This window comes from Ixodes scapularis, unplaced genomic scaffold, assembly GCF_016920785.2.
Source record: "Ixodes scapularis isolate PalLabHiFi unplaced genomic scaffold, ASM1692078v2 PGA_scaffold1__304_contigs__length_218370807, whole genome shotgun sequence".
Taxonomy (NCBI): domain Eukaryota; kingdom Metazoa; phylum Arthropoda; class Arachnida; order Ixodida; family Ixodidae; genus Ixodes; species Ixodes scapularis.
The window spans coordinates 87,398,717-87,420,676 of record NW_024609846.1 but is presented as its reverse complement, the minus strand read 5'-3'; positions in this window follow the sequence as shown (position 1 = coordinate 87,420,676).

Here is a 21,960-nt window from a genome sequence, read left to right as displayed (position 1 = left end):
GCAGGGCCCCTTTAAGGTGAATGCTGGCGTATCGGCTTAATTCTGAGAATAATTAAAGTCTACGCACTCAAGTCGGATTTACGTAAACGTGGCAAACTTGGACAACATAAACGGTTATTGAAGGTAACAATACTGGGCAGGAGACTAAGAGAGAAGGGGAAATGAGAGAGCGTGGGGACATCAGAATGCCGAGCTTTCGTTTGAATGATTAGTGGGTAGATCTAAATTTAGCTGCCTTTGTCTTCATTGCACTTGTCGAGAACGAGCTAGAATGCGTCTGGCGTTATGCTCTTGCATCAGAATGTGTTCGACACATGCAGTGCAGACCAAGGTACCTGGCTTTAGGTCTACCCACTAATCAATCCGACCAGAGCTCAGCGTTCTGACGTCCTCGCGCACTCGTCTCTTCCTCTCTCTCAGTCGCTTGGCGCATTCGACATAGTGAAAGCCGAGACAGGTAAAGGACAAACACAACGTCGCTATCCAGCAAACCGGCCCAGGTCACAAGCATACTAGTAGCCCTTCCCTTGGCAAATAGCACGCGCTCGCCGGGCGGATTCTTGTGCCGCTGGTAAATCTGGAGCCGGTAGAGCGCTCGGCGAGCGGCCGTGTTTTCAGACCACGCTATTCGTAGCGGGAGCTCGCGCTGCCACTTCGATGCATGCTCTGAAGCGCGCGCCCGTAGCAGTACAGAGCCTCTGAAAACGATCTACTAAAAGTCTAGCTCCAACCGATCCGTGGGAAAGGGGCGGAGCGCGTCGAGCGAGCCACAGAAGTTCTCTGCCTTTTTCGGAGCAGTTTATTCGGAAATCACTCGCAACATTTCAGCTTCAATATTTCTGTTGGCGATGTTGTGGCACTCACGAAACTGATTGTGCCAGTGCTACTTCGCAATAGAAAGTTGCGTGGACATCTGAGGGATGCGGTACTGTTACAAGCCCAGTTACGAGCATCAGAAGTAGGCGATCCGACACAACGCGGTGCCGTCGCACAACCACGAAGACGAGTCCAAGTGCGAAACAAGCGCTCGCGATTTGCCATGGAAAGGGGCTAAAGGTTAGAGCATAGCTTAGCAAGCTTACGGCAAAAGTAACACTTCGTTCTGAACAAAGAAAAGAGTTGTGCTCACCGGCCGTTTGAAGTTTTCGTAGCCTCTCGCTGCCAGCCAACGGTCTATGACTAGACGCGGCGTCTCCGAGATACCGTTTGACACTCTTGAACAAGGTACTAGTAAGAAACGCCCATTATTAAGGTTCTTAAAAGTAAAAAATAAGCGGCGAACACCGGCACAAGACGACGACACCCGCACCCGACGACTCGCTTCTGAGAGCAAAGTTATGGACGCCCATTCAAAACACGATATGAGCAAGGAGATTTTGGGCGATAGCTAGCGCCACCTGCCATAGGCACCCTGTTTCGGTTTCGGTTTCAAAACCGAAAAAGATAAAATCGCTTTATCGGATACAAATAGTACTTAAAACCACTAAAATTATCGGAACCTGAATTTTAAAGGTAGATTGAAGATAATGCTGCCTATCGCTTTGATACAAAATCTTTTTTTTTTTTTTGCAAATGAATTTTGGCCGAGGCTACATCCACGCGCGGGGACGTAGCCAAGTCGGGAGGAGATAAGGCTCCATCCACGCAAAAGGTCACGTGACTTATAATATAAAGAGACAATTTGCTTTTGTGTACATATTATACCTTCTTATAAGTAAATATAGGATATAAAAATAAAGTGGTTATATTTCATTGTTGTTTTAAGGTTAATATGTCACGTGACCTTATAAATGTTTAGACAATTCATTAATGGTTTACTGTTTTCTAAGACTAATAGCAAATATGATGCATCATGAAAATAGTACCAATTGAGACGTTGCCTCGTCTTTTTCTACCTTCTGGTGTGTCCTCTTTTCTGCCCCAGTCTCAGGTTTACAATCATGTTCAATATATATCTTTATATTTATGTTGTCCAGGAGTCACACACACGTGTGGGCGGGCGTGCGTGCCATCCGTGCGTGCGGGCGGTGCGGGTGCGGGTGCGGCCTCCGGGGCCTTCGCCCATGTGCGCATCGCTGCTGAGGCGAGGCGGAGAGGCTTCGTGGTGTGTGTGGTTGGCTTGGTTCGAAGCCTTTTAATGTGAGCTTATGTGTACCGAAGGGGACAAGTACGTGCCCACCGCTTCGTACGTTCTTGATTTGCGCGCACGCTTGCAATCACACAAAGATTGTGAGAAAAGGGAAAACATGCACTAGTCCCATGAATAACAAGCATACTGAGAGCATTCAATCGAGAAAACTGGGTAAAAGATTCCAGAAACGGTTTATTCCATGACAAATAAGACAGTAGCCGATGCGCAGATGCCACTCGTCCACGAGATCACCGATGAACACGAAGCCCTGCTTGCGGCAGAACTCCTGCAGGAGCCAGTTCACGTCTCTGTGCCGATCATTCAACGCCTGGATATCGGCACTCTGACTACGCTGACACTCCATCGAAGAGAACCTGTTCCCCCGCCTAGGAAGGACGGAAGAAAAGGCGATCTGCATCGTCGATTGCGTCCCAAAATCTGAGCGGCCAGCCAACAATACTTGTCAACGTACGCGCTGGCACAAACGCTGGTGTTGTTTGTACCAAAATCGAGCAGGGCGTCAGACACCTTGGAAAACAAAGCCTCGATCCTAATGCCACTAAACGCCCGCACTTCGACAGCCTCCCGATTATTCGATGGGAAATACTAGGACAAGTATTTCACCGTCGAACCCCCGGCAACCAAAACTTGAGGCAGGAAGCGCGACCGTGCTAATACTCAAACGGCCAAGCTCCTTGTCCGAGAAAACAGAAATAAAATAAAAACGCTTCAGAGAAAGTCAAAACCGCTTGCGGAAGACCAGGCAGGCACAGTAGACAGTAGTCCGCGCACGGCAGGAACGCAAGGTGCAACGGCCGCCAAGCAAATGGAAAAACAATGGGCGCAATGGGAGGCTAGACCGGAAGTTGATCGTAGTGCGCCGGAAGTGACGTATTGCGTGGATGGAGCCTTATCTCCTCCCGACGTGGCTACATCCCCGCGCGTGGATGTAGACACTCCCATGAATTTTTGAACATACTTATTTTTGCACGTGATTAGGGATGCCGCGAACCACCCTAGGGTCGATTTCGAAAGGTTTCGATATTTTCGACCCGAACTGATGCTCGAATTCGAAAGGCTTCTATATTTTCGACCATACGGAGGTTTGAAATCGAAAAATTCGCAGCTTTCCTAAATCGCGGGGTTTCGAAATCGAAAAGTTCGAAGCTTTCACGGTTTCTAAAAGTTGGGGTCGATTATTTCGAATTTTTGTTTACTTGAGGTTCGATAAATTTGAAGATTTCGAACTTCCCTAATTTGAAATTCGAGAGATTTGAACGTTTCAAATTGTTTTAGATCTAAAATTCGAGCGTTTCGAATTTTTAAAGACAAAGGTCGATAAATTCGAAGATTTCGATTCCCTTTCAAAACTAAATTAAAAAAAAAAAAAAAAAAAAAACTTTTAAGGTTTTAAATTTTTTTTGATGTCCAAGTGCGCAAAGTTCGAAATCGGGTTTTCATGTTCCGCCACCAGTTTCAGTTTCAAATAACGTTTTCACGCCACACTGGTTTTCACGAAATCAGGTTTAGAGAAGTTCGGGTGTGATATTTAGACTGCGCGAAGTTGGTCAGGCAATTAAATGAGACGACGAGTGTCCGGGATGTGCTGGAATATTTGCCAGTGCAGAGTGACGTGTGACAATAGATCAGTAATTGTGACCGCCAGCCCGGGGTGGTCATTAACGTGCATCACGAAGTAGTGATCCTACGAACGCACTGTTTAACGATACTCATCCAGTTCAAAACGGCCGGGGGCAGGCAGGTGGTTGAGGCTCAGAGAAACCTTGAAGTGATCTGGCAAACTGCCCCCCTACCCCATTGCACGCTGGTAGTAATCCTATCAAACGCCGCCCGAGTGACGCTGGCATATAGTAAGTTTAGTTTGTACATGATGCAAAATCCTGAGAGTGGGAATGAAATTTTGAAGAAAAAGTGTAAGAAGGCAGAAAGAAAGGGACAGTACAACGCCTCAAACTCAGCTCTGGGAATGAAATTTTAAAGAAAAATTGTAAGAAGACAGAAAAAGAGGGGACAGGACAACGTCTCAAACTCAGCTCAGGAAAACGTCTCAAACTCAACTCAGCTGAGTTTGAGACGTTGTCCTGTTCCTTTTTTTTCTTTCTTTTTACACTATTTCTTGCGAATTTCATTCCCAGTCTCGGGATTTTGTATCATGATCAACATACACGAGCTTGCCTGCATCTTGACTTTTTTTTGTTTGTAATTGCTTTGGAGGTTTATTTTCCGGAGCGGAAGAAACGCCGAGCAAAAAGCACAGAGGTTGATGCAACTTGAGGTCGAGGAGCGTTCTACAATACCAGTGGCGTCGGAAGCGGAAAAACGGAGGGGGGGGGCTCCAGTCCCTCCCCCCCCCCCCCCCTCCCAGATATTTCGGACTGTTAAAGAAAACAATACAGGGAAAGAGGGCATGGTCTAGCTTCTTTTAATCTGAAATTATTTATGCATATGTAAGCTACTGTCGCTCTTCACTGCATAAAAGATCGCGTAGATGGTCATTGTTAGAAACTCGTTGTCAGAAGGCACTACTCGTCACATGCTCGGTGGCTCGGAAGTTCAAAGCTATGTCTTTTCGCCCTAAATAACTGTGCCATTGGTAAAAAAATAATCAATAAATAAACATAACAATAAATGCAAAAATAAAAAGCTGGAGAGAAAAAAGAACTATCAAGAACCAGCCGGAAGTGTTGTATTCTTGCATATTCAGAGGCCCAGAACTATGAAACAAGTTTCTCCCACCAAAATGTGCACAGGCCAAAAGAAACACGTCCCGAAAACGTAAATTGCGAAAAAAAAAAATGTGTTTTTTTTTTTTATGACGTGCTGAACTTGAACAATTTTAGAAATCTTCCCCCACGAGTTAATTTGTTCCTCAACGGGGAGGGGGGGGGGGGGGGGGGGAAAGAAATACATTATCTTGTAATCTGCAGATGGTAATGATATGTACTGTCTCTGGTGTTAATTTAACTGCGATACCTAAAGAATGTAGGCGAAAACAATTACCAACTTTAGGGCATAATTGCCCTTAGGTATATGTTTTGATATTTCTTCGAAACTCGTCTTGAGCAACAATAATCATATCTTAAGACGACACTTACCTAGGCTATACATAGATCATCCTTAAAAAAAGTTTAACATCTCTACCATAAATAGCTTCGGCTATAGCGCGCTTCAAATACGGCACGAACGACGATTGTCAAAAACCCGTCGTCCTTACTCGCTCCTTAGGGAATCTATTTCTTTAAAACTAAGCATGCCAGATGATTGAAATAAAAGGCATTGTTTTTCGCAAGGAATGTGGCAACGCATGTAAAATTTCGAAAAAAAAATTGCGAATGTACCTCACTGCTTGAATCCAAATGAAACCGCCCGCCGTTTTTTTTTAAGTTCGACGAACTTCGAATTTTTACCCTAAAAGCTCGAAGTTCGTCAAACCTTTGACGTTTCAGGAATCGAAAGTTCGACAATTTTTGAATTCTGTAGATTAATAAGTTCGAAAGTTCGTAAATTTTCGAATTTCTTAGCGTAGGAAGTTTGAAAGTTCGAAAAGCTTCGAACTTTTTAGTGCAAGAAGGTCGAAAGTTCGAAAATCATAGATTTTTTAGTCTATCAAGTTCGAAAGTTCGACAAGCATCGAATTTTGCCGGGTAATAAGTTCGAAATTTCGGAAAGCGTCGAACTTCTTAGTTTAATAAGTTCGAAAATTCGACTTCCATCGAATTTCTCAATATGGAAAGTTCGAAAATTCGAAATCTTTTGAACCACTTGAATCGATCATCGAAACTTCGGTCGAAAAAAGTTCGCGGCATACCTACACGGGATTAAATATAAAGATGGACGACTTTAATTCACAGTATGATTGATTTTGTTTATGTGCCTAAATCTTGTCACTTTACCTGTTGATATTTCACGCACATTTTACGCCATATCGAAATAAAAGGGCACGGCGAGATTGGTGCGTTTTCCACCCATCGGAGATAACACGCCAGCTCGTTGTCCTTTTCGAGCATTGCACGGCGATCCGGTACGCGAACGGTTAGAAAGCAGTCCGCCAGTGCCGTAGCCAGGAAATGTTTTCAGGGGATGCTTTCCTTTGCCCAGACCATTCAAAAGTAGGGAAAAAAAATCAAGAAAGAGGAAAAGAAATCCCGCAAACACAATTTTAGTTGCTATTTTTCTGTTTCTCAGAAGACAAGAATTCAACCTTTTTTATTTCGTCCCTCCGATCTTTAAAGAGGGGAACTTTACTGTGGAGCAACGAAAACACTCAATCATAAAATATAATAATGCGCTTTGAACAAAAAAGTCTAGACAGGCTCACAAAATATTCCGGTGCGTTCCCTTCTCTGTGGAACACTGGGGTATCCAATGACTGAAAACTACGTTAGAGTGCCAAAGAATAGCGAAGTTTAGAATACGATTACACATAAAAACTCCAATGCGCACTGACCGGGGCAACGAGCAAGTGAAACGTCACGCTCATTGTTCCTGCGCACATTTTTCAGAAATGATCGTGTTGTGGTCATGTTTCTGATTTTTTCCGTTCTTCGTTGTGGTTTTCCGAGAAAGTGGCAGAGAAAAGTACCAGTTTCTATCGTTTTGTGGGGTCTAAACATTTAGTGGAAGCCGCGGTCGGTCGATCGAAAGAGCGAGAGGACCCTTTCGGAGCTGTCTTGGATGTTCCCGTGAATGTTCAAAAGCGCAACCCCTATACTCCGTTCACCCTTAGCTGAGACTAGAAGCTCCGCCTTCAGCGCGAGCTTTCTGCCCTTGCTGGCACAAGTCTGAACGCGCAGGCGCGCGCAAACAAAGCACAGCGGAAGCCAGCGAGCTCGCGCTGAAGGCGGAGCTTCTGGTCTGAGCTAAGAACGGAGTAGCAAGCGCTCCGGGGACGTTGATGCTCTCAGGTATGGCTCCCGTCTTCGGAGTCTCGAGACCGAACGTTCCGCCTCAGCGGCGCTAACGGGCATGGTGGCCAGGGTTTGCAGCAGGCGGTTGACATTAGAATACAAGACCTGGGGACCAAGGCAAGTTGTCTCTACCGGTGACACGCGCTAAGCGGTGCGGTCCCTTCACATCTGTGTCCAAACCAGAGCTTCCTCAGACAGTTTGTTTAATGAAACGAATGCTCCGCACAGGCTGGTGATTGGCCAAACCCGAGGATTGCGACATTGATACCGACGTCGTTGGCCATGACATTGCTCTCGCCTAGGGCGGACGATGCTGCCTGACGTGAATGTGCCGACTCTGTTGGAGACGTTGATGGCACGCTTGAAGTTGTAGGTCAATAATCATTATTTAAAAAAGCGTCAAGCGACAGCTTTGGCTATTGAATTAATTTTTGAGAGTCTATATACGTAAAGGAACTTTCACGACTCACGTGTTGAACGCAAGATTATAAACATTACCCACTGCAGTGATTAAAGAAGTAACCTCGGTACGCTTTGAAACCAAAAGAATTATGAGCATTCCAAAGTGCTTCTAGGGTGCATATGCTGCCGCATTTCTCTCCCGCTTTTTTCTTTTTTTTTTTCTTCTTTTTTACATTTTGGTATGCCCCCAAAACAAATAAAAGATGGGACGAAAAGGAAAAAAGAAAGCTAAGCTGTTTGTCATTTTGTCGTCCTGTTTGTAGGGTTGTAGGGTTTGCAAAGTCAAAGTATTGCTATTTTGAAATTTTGTTTCGCTGCCCTGATAGTGGCGTGGAGTCCTTGAGGCTCAAAGAGTAGGGGAACTTTATTCAAGCCGCCTGCCTTCTCCGAGGCGAGGCCAGCGTCCTTCGAGGTCAGGATTTCGCGGCTTATGTGACGTCAGGAGCGGAGTCATCCGCACCTGCGAGCCCGAAGAAAGGCTTAGGTTGCTAATAACACTGTCGAGTTTGGCGAGAGCTCTTCGGAAAGCCGGAGCCGGACTTCTATTTCTCACGCTCACGCAGTTCACGGACAGTGTTGTCATCTTCGTTTTGCTTTGGAATGTTCCGGCCCCTCGCCGTAGTGGGTTGTCGAACAGAAAGAGAAGCACATAGGACTTTTAATGCCTTCACAAAACAAGAAAAAAAAAAAAAGAAAAAAAGAAAAAGCTGACAATGAAAAAGGGAAAGGGGGAAAGAGGAAAACCATGCAATTTCGAAGGTGCTTCGACCCTTGAACACGACCTGGCTACGCCAATGTCTGGTTTATCAGCGCGGCCAGCCAGCGCATCCCGACGAGCTGCCACCTTGAGCATGCGTGTCTTCGCGGCAACCGCGTCGTATTTACACGTACCGTATGTCGGATTCCCAGTCGGTACCTTTTCGTTCCCGTGGTTTGGACCCGCTTCAAAACAACGATTCGGGGTAGTGGTTAGCAGATCGAAAACAAACAAATGTTGGGGGATAACGAATGCAGACCAGCATTTATTTTCTCCAAAATCTCACACAAATGTGACAAAACACAAATCACACTATCGGGTTTGTCGAAACTAGCTGCTTGGCGGATTTTCCGGAGTGGTGTCAAGCGACTCTGCCGGAATGCTTCAATGAAATCGATATTCCACAGCGACCTCTTTCTGACAGATGGCCAGTCTGTTCGCCGAGTCAAGAAACTGACACCGAAGAAAGCGGACGAAGCCTAATTACACAACGTACGCGTTTGGAATTGTAGCGCATTTCACAGACCCTTCGCAAACAATGCAAAAATTCAGTCCCACTTTCATCGCGGACCGCTACTATCGTTTACCTAGCCGAGACACTCCAGATGAAAATTTCTGGCCGGCTTGGTTAAAATGTTTCATTGGGTCCACCGTTCCCGTACATTCGATGGCGCTTGTTTCGACCGGGAACGGCTGCCATTACGTACGACTAGCACATGATAAAATATAGCACACACACATGAGGTCATCCTTAATTCTAATTAACTCTACCTTTGGCGCGTCATGGAGATTCCCGCTTGTGCCGGCACCCCACCACCGGCTGTTAGGCCTATGGGCTTGAGCTCGCTTGACAGATAGGCCTAATGGCGGTAGCACATCCTCGGAGCAGTTCACGTCCACAATCGCCCAGTAAGCGCACGAACGTTACATATGCACACCAGCACGGGAAAACGTGGACAGCAGACGACACGCGGCAAGAACGACAGGTTCAGTTCGCAGAAATGAGCGCCTCGAGCACCACACTGGCCCCAGCTGCCCCGAATACCGTTCCCGTACATTCGATGGCGCTTGTTTCGACCGGGAACGGCTGCCTTAACGTACGACTAGCACATGATAAAATATAGAACACACATGAGGTCATCGTTAATTCTAATTAACTCTACCTTTGACGCGTCATGGAGCTTCCCGCTTTCGCCGGCACACCACCACCACCACCGGCTGTTAGGCCTATGGGCCCGGGCTCGTTGGACAGATAGGCCTAACGGCGGTAGCACATCCTCGGAGCAGTCCACGTCTACGCGCACAATCGCCCGGTCGAGCGCACGAACGTTAGAAATGCACACCAGCACGGAAAAACGTGTACAGCAGACGACACGCGGCAAGAACGGCAGATTCAGATCGCAGAAGTGAGCGCCTCGAGCACCACACTGGCCCCAGCTGCCCCGAATTCCCGAATGGGGCGCTCGCGCGTGGGCTTCTGGGTAGTCACCGCCGTCGGGCAGCGCTCTCCGCGCTCGTTGATGACGCGAATAGAGCATTCTTGGCGGCGGCGTGCAACGTTCGCGCTCGTCGCTACGAGTGCACAAAAATCGAGAAAGCTGCCACGCGCCACCGACCTGTGCGCACCCGAACTCGTGTGGACCAAGAAAACGCAACCTACGTATCCATCCGTGGATCGCGCCGTGTTTATTTACTTTTTTTCTGCTGTGGCTTGGAATCGGGAAGAAATCTGGCCCCGCCAGGTACCGACGCAGGTATTTCCAGAGAGGGGAGGTTAGCGTATCAGATGTCTTTTAAAACCCCCCTCCTCCCCCCCCCCCCCCCCCGCCCCCCCCACCCTCCCTCTTAATCCGCCACTGGGCCCCGCCAACGGCTCGCTTATCCTTTTGAGATCGCGTGAAAGCTTTCTAGAGAGGCCGTTGGCTGTGGTTTTCGTAAAAACCCAGGGAGATGCAGACGCAAATTTTTCGGTCATGTTCAGACGGCGCATTCATTTCACGAAACTCGTTTCGCGAGTCAAGATGCGCCAGAAAAATGCACCGTGTGAAAGGGCCTTTAAACAACACACAATGGTTGCACTATACTTGAGTCTGCCCGAAAAGAGCTGGATTGTCTTCTGCTTCCCAATAGTACACTCAACTTTTGAGTATTCGCCAGATTGAGCGAAAAGTTCGTATTTTGTGATTGGTTTTTCACTGGTGTAATATTTGTTGTTCGAGAGCGTCGGGATTTTGGACAAAAACCAGCCCCAAAACGTCTTGGACCCATTATAACGACCTCCTCCACGACGGGAAACCCGTTGGTGCGAGAGCCGTGACTGAGCGGGACGGGGGAAACGCCGGCTGCGTCAATGGCGGCCGATCTCCCGGAGACGGGTGGACGGATGGGAGTATTTTCAACTCCCATTTCGTCTTGCGGAGGGTTGTCATAAAAGAACTCCAGTTTAAAATGGGAGTAGAATCAGGTGTTGTCGCTTTTATACCTCGTCTCTTAGCGACCAGAGTAAAGTGGTGGTTTCTAGTTTTTGTACTCCCATGTGCGGGAGTGAATGCTTTAGGCTTGGGAGTTTAATCGGTATCTTATTCTTTAAAACCCCCATCCGGGCTACTTTTCGTTTACAGTGTAGATTCACAGCTCAAAGCTGTCAAAGCACGAGTACTTACGTTCGTGTCGGAATGTAAACATGTGCCAAGGTATTGGATCGTCTTGGCTTCATAAGTACAACAGATTACCTCGGCAGTGGCAGAAACATGCGGCATTGAGTGTAAAAAAAACTGTAAAACTGTTACTCCAATGAAAAAAAAAAAATGTTTATTTTGAAGATATAGCAATCTAACTTCAAAATAAAAGCTGTCGTGCTATTTTAGTGGCGCTCTCAGCCCGAGAGGTTTTTCCGCTTGGTCTCTGCAGCACGATTGAAGCCACCGGACGGCCATAAAACCAATGGTTACAACGCGATTACAAAGCGGTCAGAGTAGCATAGTGGTAAGATGTCGACCTTCCACACAAAGGGGCGCGTTTTTTTTTCTTTTTTTCTTTTTCTTCTCTTGGAACATTTTGTTTTGTTGAGACATTTGGCGATACTCACATTCCTTTTTTACGCATAACAATAACACCGGAAAGATGGTGATGCGGCGAGTCGGCGTCGGCCGATGCACCTGAAGCTGCTGCGTGGCTCCAGGAAGAGATGACAGGAATCCTGATGCGCTATCAGCCGGCAGACGTATACAACGCAGTCGAAACGGGATTCTTCTACCGAATGCTGCCGAACCGGACGCTGACCCTCAAAGGAGACCGCTGCCGAGGAAGAAAACAGAGCAGGCTGTGGATCACAGTTCTGCTGTGTGTGAGCATGGACGCCAGCGATAAGCGGTTACCGTTTATTATTGGGAACAGCAAGAACCCGCAATGCTTCAGAGGCGCTCGAGGTCGAGTACATTTCGAACTCGAAAGCGTGGATGACCCGAGATGTCTTCCGCGGTTGGCTGCAGAAGTTCGACGAGAAGATGAGGGATGAGGGAGGGGCCGTGTGTGCCTGGTGCTCGACAACTGTTCCGCCCACCACATTGAGGACCTTGAACTGACCAACGCGGAGCTTAAGTTCCTTCCACGCAACTGCACGTCCCTGATCCAGCCGCTCGACCAGGGCATCATAAACAGCGTCAAGTGCTCGTATCGGCGGCGGCTGATTGACGAGCTTCAGCTCGATCTTCGCTTCAAGGGCCACACGAAAGGGGACATCTTTCAAGACCTCTAGATGCTCTCTGCTTCGTGGAAGGTCACAGCGAAGGAGGTCATCAAGAGCTGCTTCAGGAAAGCTGGATTCGAAACGCCCGCAGCCAGTGCCCCCGAGGAAGTGGACAGCAAGGAAACAAATGAAGGTGCTTCGTCCTCCTCTACAATTCTCAGAGAAAGTGAGCGCGATGGAAGCCAAAAAGTTCTCCTGGAAGAACACGAGAAAGACCAAGAGGCTCTTTCGGGAGCACGGCAGTCCGTTCACAGTGACGGGGTCGTTCCGTATGGTGTCGCTTTGGAGGACTTTCTCTATGGGGACTCGCGTGTAGTCGTGACGGAAGAAGTTACCGATGATTCCATCGTGAAGAACGTGCTCGACGAATCGGAAGACTATGACAGCGAGGCGGACGCCGAAGACCCTTGCGAGGTGCCGAGCAGCCGGGAAGTGCTTGACGCGAGTGACGTGCTGGGGCGGTACACCAGTGCACATGAGCAACAAGACGCGGTGCGTGCACTGTGGGCGTTCAAACGCCGCGTAAAACGGATAGTAATGTCGCAGAAGCCTAAGGCTTCTGGCGCGTGTTTACACCCGTAACACATCTCGTTAATTTTTTACGTGCTAGGCACAAATTTCGATGGAAGGAAATTTCAATGATACCAAGTAAATCGAAGATTTTACCGACTTCGTTAAATCGATATTCAACTGTTTCTATAGCTCTGGGAAGATGCAATAACAAAAATGCTTTCAATATTTTTTTTTCATTGGTGGCCAGCAAAAAGGAAAGAGGTTGGTGACCGTACGAACTCACATCTTTGTATTTTGTCGCCTGTGATGAAACAATTAAGAAGTTCGTGACTGGACTCTAACGGGACACATTTTCCTCATTGGTGGCCAGTGATGAAACCAGCAGTTGGTGATCAGCCTCTTTTTTGGTCATCCGTGGCCAGCCATGAACCGAACAGTTGGTGACCGCCTCACACCGAACATATTTTTGTCATAGTTGGCCAGGGATGAAATGACCAGTCAATGGCCAGCCTCTTACTGGGCACTTTTTGTCATTGGGGGCCGGTGATGAACCTAACAATTGGTGACTGGCCTCTTACCCAACACATTTTTGTTATAACTGGCTAGGGGTGAAAGAACCAGTCTGTGGCCAGTTCCTTTTTGGGCACTTTTTTGTCATTTCTGGCCAGCAGTAAAACGAACAGTTGGTGACCGGCATCTTAATGAACATGTTTTTGTCATTGGTGGCCAGGGATGAAACAACCATCAATGGCCCTCCTCTTACCGATCACTTTTTTTTGTCATTGGTGGCCAGCGAATAACTGAACAGTTGGTGACGGGTTTCTTACAAGAGACATTTTCGTCATCGGTGGCCAGGGATGAAACGACCAGACTGTGGCCAGCTCCTTTCTGGCCACTTTTTGTCATGGGCGGCCAGCATTGAACCGAACATTTGGTGACCGGCATCTTACCAGACACATTTTGTCATCGGTGGCCAGGGATGAAACGACCAGTCTGTGGCCAGCCCCTTTCTGGTCACTTTTTTTTGTCATGGGTGGCCTGCGATGAACCGAACAGTTGGTGACCGGCCTCTTACCAGACACATTTTTCATCGGTGGCCAGGGATGAAACGACCAGTATGTGGCCAGTCTCTTACTGGGCACTTTTTAGTCGTCGGTGGCCAGTTGCCTGCCGGTGGCCAGGCTGGCCAGCCAGGTACCAGGCTAATAACGGTCATTGGCTGATGGCTGGCCAAAATTTTGTGCTGCCTGGGTAATGACTCGGACATCGGCAGGCGTCGTTTTGGATACCTCAGGAGTTAGGACGGGCTATCGCACCATCAACCAGCTCACACCAAGGTCCATCAGGCAGGATATTTACACAGGAAGTCGATGGCAAGGGTGACGTCTCTTGCGTAGTCTTGAAGCTGGACTAACGTGACTGGACAGGTCTCCTCGTAAATTTCGAGGAGAGCAATGCACGTCCAAACAGGTGTGATGAAGTGTCTTCCGGCGTTGCGTATCTACGGCCCATCCCTGGGCATGGTGACTTTTCGAAGGCGACGAGAGAGCTTCCAACTCAGAACGGAGTAATCTGCTCCGGTGTCCACGAGTGCCGACGCGTCGGGGCTGTCGATGACAACCTTGAGGTTGTTGGGCACCTTTGCAGATGTGTCGTTCTGATTCTCGCCATGGCCAGAGTGGCGGACATCCATCGTTCTCGTAGTATCTTATCGATGGTTTTCTTCGGTAACTCCACCTCCAGGGGTTGGCGCGCATAGATTCCCCTACCATGTGTGACAGTCTTTCACGGCTTGGCCTATGCGTCGATAAAGCTGGACGTTGTGGTGATGGCGGCCGAAACCCATGTCGAGGCGCAGGCATCCCAAAGACTGGACGTCGTAGGTATTCATTGATCTCCCGAGGTCGCACACCGTAGCATGAGAGAGGCTGTCGGGGTAAAAGCCGCGTAGCCCCAGCTGGCGGTACAGGCAACGGCTGTAGACGTAGGCGGCTTCCCCGTAATGACAGCACAGCGGGCGTCGGTCAGCCGTGGGCAACACGTCCGTCTTCCTTTGCGCCGGTGGGTCGGCTCGGAAGTACGACGCTTGTTCCCCAGTGCGCCGAGCGTAATGCGGCGTAGGTGCTTCCCGTCAAAGGGGTGCCGGGTGCTGGTACTGGCAGGTTGCTGGCCGTGGTCGTCAAGAAATGGCGACGTAGCTCAGGGTTGCTTCCTTGGGCGCCGCGATGCTGACGGCGGCTTCTGGTTGAAGCGCCCAGTAAACCTGCTGTCGGACTGCTTCGGTGACGGAGAAAGAAGCGGGGCGTCCGGCAGCAGGCAGCAATTTCTGCAGCTCCTCCTGGATGACTTCGTGGATGACCTCCGGGATAAACACGAGACTGGAACGGATGTCGAGGGTAGGGAGCTCAACAACAGCAGCGGTGTTCAGTCGCTGCCCTATTGAAAACACACCCTTCCGCCCTGATGTGTCATGGGTTCCTGTCGTTGATTCAAATAACTTCAGCCCATCCAACCCCTTCAGCCCACCGAACTCCTTCAGCCCGTCAGATCCCTTCAGCCCGTCAGATCCTTTAGTCCCAACCCCATTAGCCCATCATCCCTTTAGACGCCCAAATGATAGTTGACCATAGTCAAAAAATACAGTTTGTAACGTTATTGGAAATTTTTATTAGACATTCAGTTTTACGTGCACGCTGTTGCTAAAAAAAAACGATAAAAAACAAAGTTTTCTTAAACCCGGATGCAAGCAACTGTAGAAAAATTCGATCAGATCGAATAAGGACAGCCGAGTTTTTGGTCACAAAAAATATCATTGAAAGTAGTCACAATGCCGCTGGGTAAACTCCTGATATACGGTAGTTCAATTAATAATCCCGAGAAAGTGCACCAGACGGACACATGCACACTGCCAGGAAGCACGTTCAGCGAAAACCGGGAACGCGCAACCAACATACGCAGCCGCTGAGAAATCCTGAGCACAGTAACGGCGTCGTCCCTGATTCCTTCGCGGTGGCGTTGCCGGCATTTTTTTCCGCTCGCTGGATGCTTGTGAAGCCAAACTGCCACAGAAGCGCAAGAAACAGGCCGAACACCGGCGTCCTCTGCCGTCTGTGGACCCACAGCGCCACGATCCCAGTACTCAGGCACTACATGCGGTGGGAAGCTGAACCCGAATGCCGAGCTTGCGGCGAGTGGGCCCACACAGGCCATCTCTTCCTGCAACGCGCAAAAGACGATGACGCTCGAGCGGTGCTGAAGGCGGCTTCCGCCGCGGTGGGGTTTACCTGCGGAACCAATGAAGAAACCGCGCGTATCATAAGCGACCAAGGAGCGAGCCCTCAAAGCCATGCTCACCTTCCTTGATAAGACCGTTTGTGGCGCATGTTCCAAGAAGAACAGTCCTTTTTTATTTTAATGTACTTACATGTTTAGCTTCTGAGAAAAAAAATCTCAAAGAAGCGGGAAAGAACGACGAGGTTTTGATAATTGTCGTGTGTGGCGTCTCTGAATCACCATCAATCTCAAAGTATTCAAAATAGAGCGTCTATAATTTTTAGTGAGATATATATGAAAGTTGGTTAAACGACATTATAACTACTATTTATTATTCGTCGCTGCAATATTTGTAACAATCCCCAAACATGCCTCCGCGAAGAACTGTGACCTAAACTGCTGATTTTTTTGATTTTTTTAGTCGACTATGATTAGTATTGCTTTTAAAATAATACCACACGCAGAACCTTTCACTGCCTTCCAAATTAAGCAAAGTGTGTTTTTATCATGTACGAGTACTGAAAATAAATTATGAAACAGAGAGGGCTTTCACTTTTCGTTTAATTTCAGCACGCTGTATAAAAAAAATAGTTTTATTTTCTATTTCTCGCCTCGCGTTCTCTTCAGACCCTTCTTTTAGCCAATTTACATTCCGTTAAAGGCCTTGGTTTTGATTTTTAAGCCTCTAAATATGCTAAAAAAGAGCAAAAGCCTATGGTGGGTTTTGACGATTTTTGTGTGTGGCGTTTTTGGAACCACTCTGAACCTCAAAGTAGTCAAAGGATCTTTTGAATCTTTTTTTTTTTATTGTGACATATATGCAATTCGGTGAAACGACATTTAGCTACTATTTATTATTCGGTGATCCAATCTTTGTAAAAATCCCCGAACTTGACTCCGCGAACAACTGTGACCTAAACTGCCGATTTCTTTTTAGTCGGCTATGCTTAGTTTTGTTTTTAAAATAATACCGCGGTGTACAACCCTTCATTGCAATCCACACTATGTAAAGTTTGTGTCTTAATCACGCACGAGTACTGAGAAATAAATTATAAAACATTTTGCTCAGTTTGAACACGCTGTAAAAAAACAAAAAAACTTTATTTTATATATTTGTTTTTATTTAGCGTTCTTTTCACACTTTTATTTTAGCCAGCATACATTTCGTTAGAGGTACATACACTAGTTTTGTGTAGTAAGCCTCTAAATGTGCTTGAAAAATATTCTGTTCTGTTATCAACATGAATTTCGCATCCAAAATATAAAATTTTCTATTTAAATATCTAGGTCTCCAATAGAAAGTGTATTTTACTCGAACGTTTTACTTATTATACTTAGATAGTTCTAACGTAGTATGGATTATGTAGCGCATAGGGTTTAGGCTTGAGGCCTCTCCAATCATGGTACCGGCGGAAATCGACTGAAAACCCGCTTTCGGCAGTTGCGATTTTATAGTGTTTAGACGTTTAAAATTGAAAACTTGTTATTATACGTCTAACGACAGTTATGTCTTTTATATGAGTGTTTATTCAACGTGCCTTATATTATTATAATAAGGAATAAAATATACCGCTATAACCCATAAACTCACCATCAGCATTTTGTTTAGCGTATTTAGAGGCCGAATACTCAAAACTAGTTGATATACCTCTAACGAATAGTATGCTGGCTAAAAGAAAAGTGTGAAAAAGAAAACACGTAAGAAAACAAAAATTTCTTCCAGCGTGCTGAAATTTAACAAAAAGTGAAAACCCTTTCTGTTTCATAATTTATTTCTCAGTACTCGTACGTGATTAAGACACGACCTTTACATAATGTGCAAGGGAATGCTGGGTTCTACACGTGGTATTATTTTAAAAACAAAACCAAACATACTCGACTAAAAAAAAATCCGCAGCTTAGGTCACAGTTGTCCGCGGAGGCATGTCTGGGGATTTTTTTTACTAAGATTGGATGAACGAAAAACAAATAGTAGTTCGAATGTCGTTTTACCGACTTGCTTATATATTACAATAAACAAATATAGAAACTCTCTTTTCATTACTTTGACATTAAGATTGGCTCGAAAACGCCACACACGAAAATCGTCAAAACCCACCATCGGCATTTGCTCTTTTCTAGCATATATAGAGGCTTAAAACTCAAAACCAAGGCAGACACCCCTAGCGGAATGTATTCTGGCTAAAAGAAGGGTGTGAAGAAAACGCGACGCGAGAAAAAGAAAAAAAAAATTATACAGCGTGCCGAAATTGAACGAAAAGTGAAAACCCTCTCTGTTTTATATTTTTTTTATTTCTCAGTACTCGTACATGATAAAAACACACTTAGCTAAATTTTGAAGGCAATGAAATATTGTACACCTGGTATTATTTTAAAAGCAATACTAAACATAGTCGACTAAAAAAAAATCGCAATATCGGTCACAGTTGTTCGCGGAGGCGTGTTTGGGGATTTTTACAAAGATTGGATCGACAAATAATAGATAGTAAACTTGGATTGAGCGCGTTGATAATAAATTCAAAAATATACGAAAGAGTCAGACGAAGAGGCATGCGCCCAGGGCATGCGCCCTGTGTTCCCCCACTTTCCCCACCACCCGCTTCCTGGGGGCGCACAAGAACCGGTACGGGCGGGAAATATTGGAGGCCTTCGCCATGAAAAGAGCGCCGCGCAACATCTCGTCGCCGTCACTCCTCCTCTCGGAGAGAGAGATGACCTTTCTGGGGCCGGAGTTGGCGACCTTGACGGCCCGGACTGGCGGGCGTTGACTCGGAGGGTTTTCGGGACGAGATGCCTGCACACGCCAAGCGCCCCCCAACCTCCCTTACTTCTTTTCCAGCCCCCGTCGCTCTTTTCTTTGCTCTTCCCTCCTTTCTTCTCCCCCCCCCCCCTCTCTCGCTGGTCTAATCATTCCCACTAACCCTTTTCCCAAATCTTCGGCAGCTCGTTGCTCGTCGGCCTGGCAATAAAGACCTCAATGTGTTGAAAGTCGAAAGATGTTTGTCCTGTCCGTCCTCTTCGTCTGACTCTTTCGGATATTTTTGAATAAATAGTAGTTAGAATGTCGTCTTAACTACTTGCATATATACACGAACTCATCTCTGTTACGTCACGGCGCGGTGGTGGCGCGTCGGTCGCACTTCCGGTCTGGGCTGTGGGCAGAAGTCCCCATGCGAGACGTGTATTCCTGCGGTGTTTTGAAAGGAACCTGACAAAAACCTGCCTTCTCGTCAAAACGCCGCGACTGGGGCTATACTAAAAGAGTCGAGAAAGGTTTGAAGGCCAGTTTTCATGTGCTCGGTTCGTCCGAGAAGGTGGATATGTGCCGTGAAAAGGGAAAACCAGACGCCGTCGACAACGATTGCTTGGGCGGGAAGCACTTTGGATTGAATTCACAGATACTTCTGGTCATCAAATGTATTTGTTTTGTTCTAACATGAACGGCGGAAAACCGCGAGGTTGTACGGACCACCTGCGGACTACGTTCAGTGCGTCTTCAAGTTCAAACGGCCGCTTGACTGTTTAAACTGCCGTCTGCTCTTTCAAACGTTTCTGCTTGTCGTCTGCTCTTTTAGACGACACCGGCCCGTAGACCAAACGTGGGCCCGGTACTTGCGATAAGAAGTAAGTGCAGGCCTCAAAAGACTCAAATTTGAAGGTTGGTAACCAGGTTCGATGTAAACAGTAGATACAAGGATGCATTGATAATTGTTACCAGTGTCCATCACCGACTTGTTATGCCTGATTCACTTGGTCCGATTCTGCTTGAGATTTTCAGCATCGACGTCGACCATCTCAGCTACGGTTCACGCCTTTGCAGCCCGACCGACGTCCGGACTGAAAATTGCGAGCGAAATCTCATCATGCGATTCAGGCTTTAGCGTCCACTCTGCGGCGTACACGCGGAATGAATCGCCACATGTCACATTATTCACGCGAAGTTTTGCGGTGTAACGAGCCTCGGTAATTTCGCTGACACCGCTGAAGTAGTCAGACCTTGCCAGGAAGACGTAGAATCAACAATGCGAACGCGAAAAAGGGCAGGGCTACTCACACCGACGCCGACAACATCGCATTTCAATGGTTTGTTTATGGGCGACGGCGAGCTTCTTGCCCACACCCCCATCGCGCATGCGGGGCACCGGTGGCGTCCGCTAGGGGCGCTCCGGTTTGTTTGTAAACATGAGTTGGTGTATATCACACTAAAAAAATATAGACGCTCTCTTTTGAATACTTTGAAATTGAGAGTGATTCAAACACGACAATCGTCAAAACCTTGTCGTTCTTTCCCGCGTGTTTGAGATTTTCTTTCTAGGAACTAAACATGTCAGGACATTAAAATGAAAACGATACTTCTTCTTGGAACATGCGCCACGAAATATAAAAATAGGAAGCAAAATAAAAAAAAAACACGACTGTTCCTCGTTGCCTGAATCCAAATGAAACCGTCCATATATCTGTCTCTAGCTAGGGCCTAGAACCTACGAACTTAAAATGTTTATGCGTTGGTGGATAATAAAAAGAATCAATTAACATACGCAAGATGTCAATGTATCTAATCTCCCACCCTTTCTTCCTTCAAAGTACTGGCGCTCTTCAAGATTTCAGTTACTTCAAATAATAAATACGTGGACGAAAAATTAATTAAGGGAAAAAAAGTGATTTTTCAGACGCTAAAGAAACTATGAAGCACTCTATATGGAAGTTTTCCCCATTGCTTCCTGCTCAGTCGTTTCTACTACGCGGTATATCTATTGAACGCAGTGAACGGTTTTATTCAGATGACCAAGCACGAATGTACGCCTTTAATCACACTTGGGTATTCGATGCGGGTCCTGGTTTCTTCGTCTTCTCAGCGCCCACATAGCAAAATGTACCGCCAAGCACCACGCATACGGAGTGCAGCAGAGTTGTTCTTACAGCGCCGTGCTTGGAAGTGCGTGTGGTAAGTAAGCCATCGTGCGAAGAAAAAACACAGCGTGGCTGTTACAGCCAAATGTGATTTAGGGTGTCCATTTATGCCGCGTTGAGACTGAACGAAAGAAACAAAATGTATCGAAATTTCTCGAGGAATGGCTGACTTTTACTTTATACTTAACCAAATATTCCAGTTTCTTTTTTTTAACGTTTAGACGTTTTATTTTGCAACTGGAAGGCAGTTTGAAAGCAATACTCGAAGCATTCAAGCAAAACACTGTCAATTTGCTTCATCACTAACTCCAATTTCGCTTTCTATTCTAAACAAGTTTGTTAAATACGATTTTGGTGGAGTTAGAAAGTACTTCGCAATTTTGACTCTGCACGTGCCACTTCAAAAGCATTGCTTGCCCTTTATTTTAACTTCCTTCAGTTTGAATTTTGTGATAGCCACTTGAAAGAGTAGCCTCATTCAAGGCCGAATAATGTGAAAATTTTCACTATTATGAGGGACGTTCATAAAGTTCGTATTATCGGCACAAAAAAAATTAAAAAAAAAAACGGAACAAAACAGGCATCAACATGTGCGCGCGTCCCTCTAGTTTCCGCACAGTATAAACATCGCATGCTATAGTAGCTCGGAACGTCGCTAGGGAGTCGAAACAAACATGGCACCGCCCGTCGGTGCCAAGCACATGCAGTGATCCGTTTTTGTTTTTTGTTTTCATTTGAAGGGAAGCAATCCCAAGGATATTCATTCCAATCCGGAAGCCTTCTTCGGGGACAACGCCCCAGTTTGTGACACTTTGGTTAAATGCCGCAGACGCATCCAGTGTCGCCAAATAAGAGGAAAGCATTTCTAGGACGGCCACCAAGTGATTGCTGAAGTGGAGCGGTTCCTGAACATCCAAAACGAGGTGTTCTATAACATTGGCTTCCGGCATATGGTGCATCGATGGAAAAAGTGGGTAACTTTTGGTGGCTAAGAAGTAGAGAAAGTCTCAGCATCTACTCGAGTTTGATTGCTGAATCTCTATTCCTTCGTGACAATAATACGAACTTTATGAACGCCCCTCGTACTACTAAGACGCACGTACTACGGAATTCCTTTGACCCGGGTGGTTGAATGAGACCTGTATTAATAGAGAAATATATTTAAAACACCCACATTTTGTTTCTAGGGGGACTGATCACGTGTTAAAAATCCGAGAGTACCAGGCCGGGACAAACA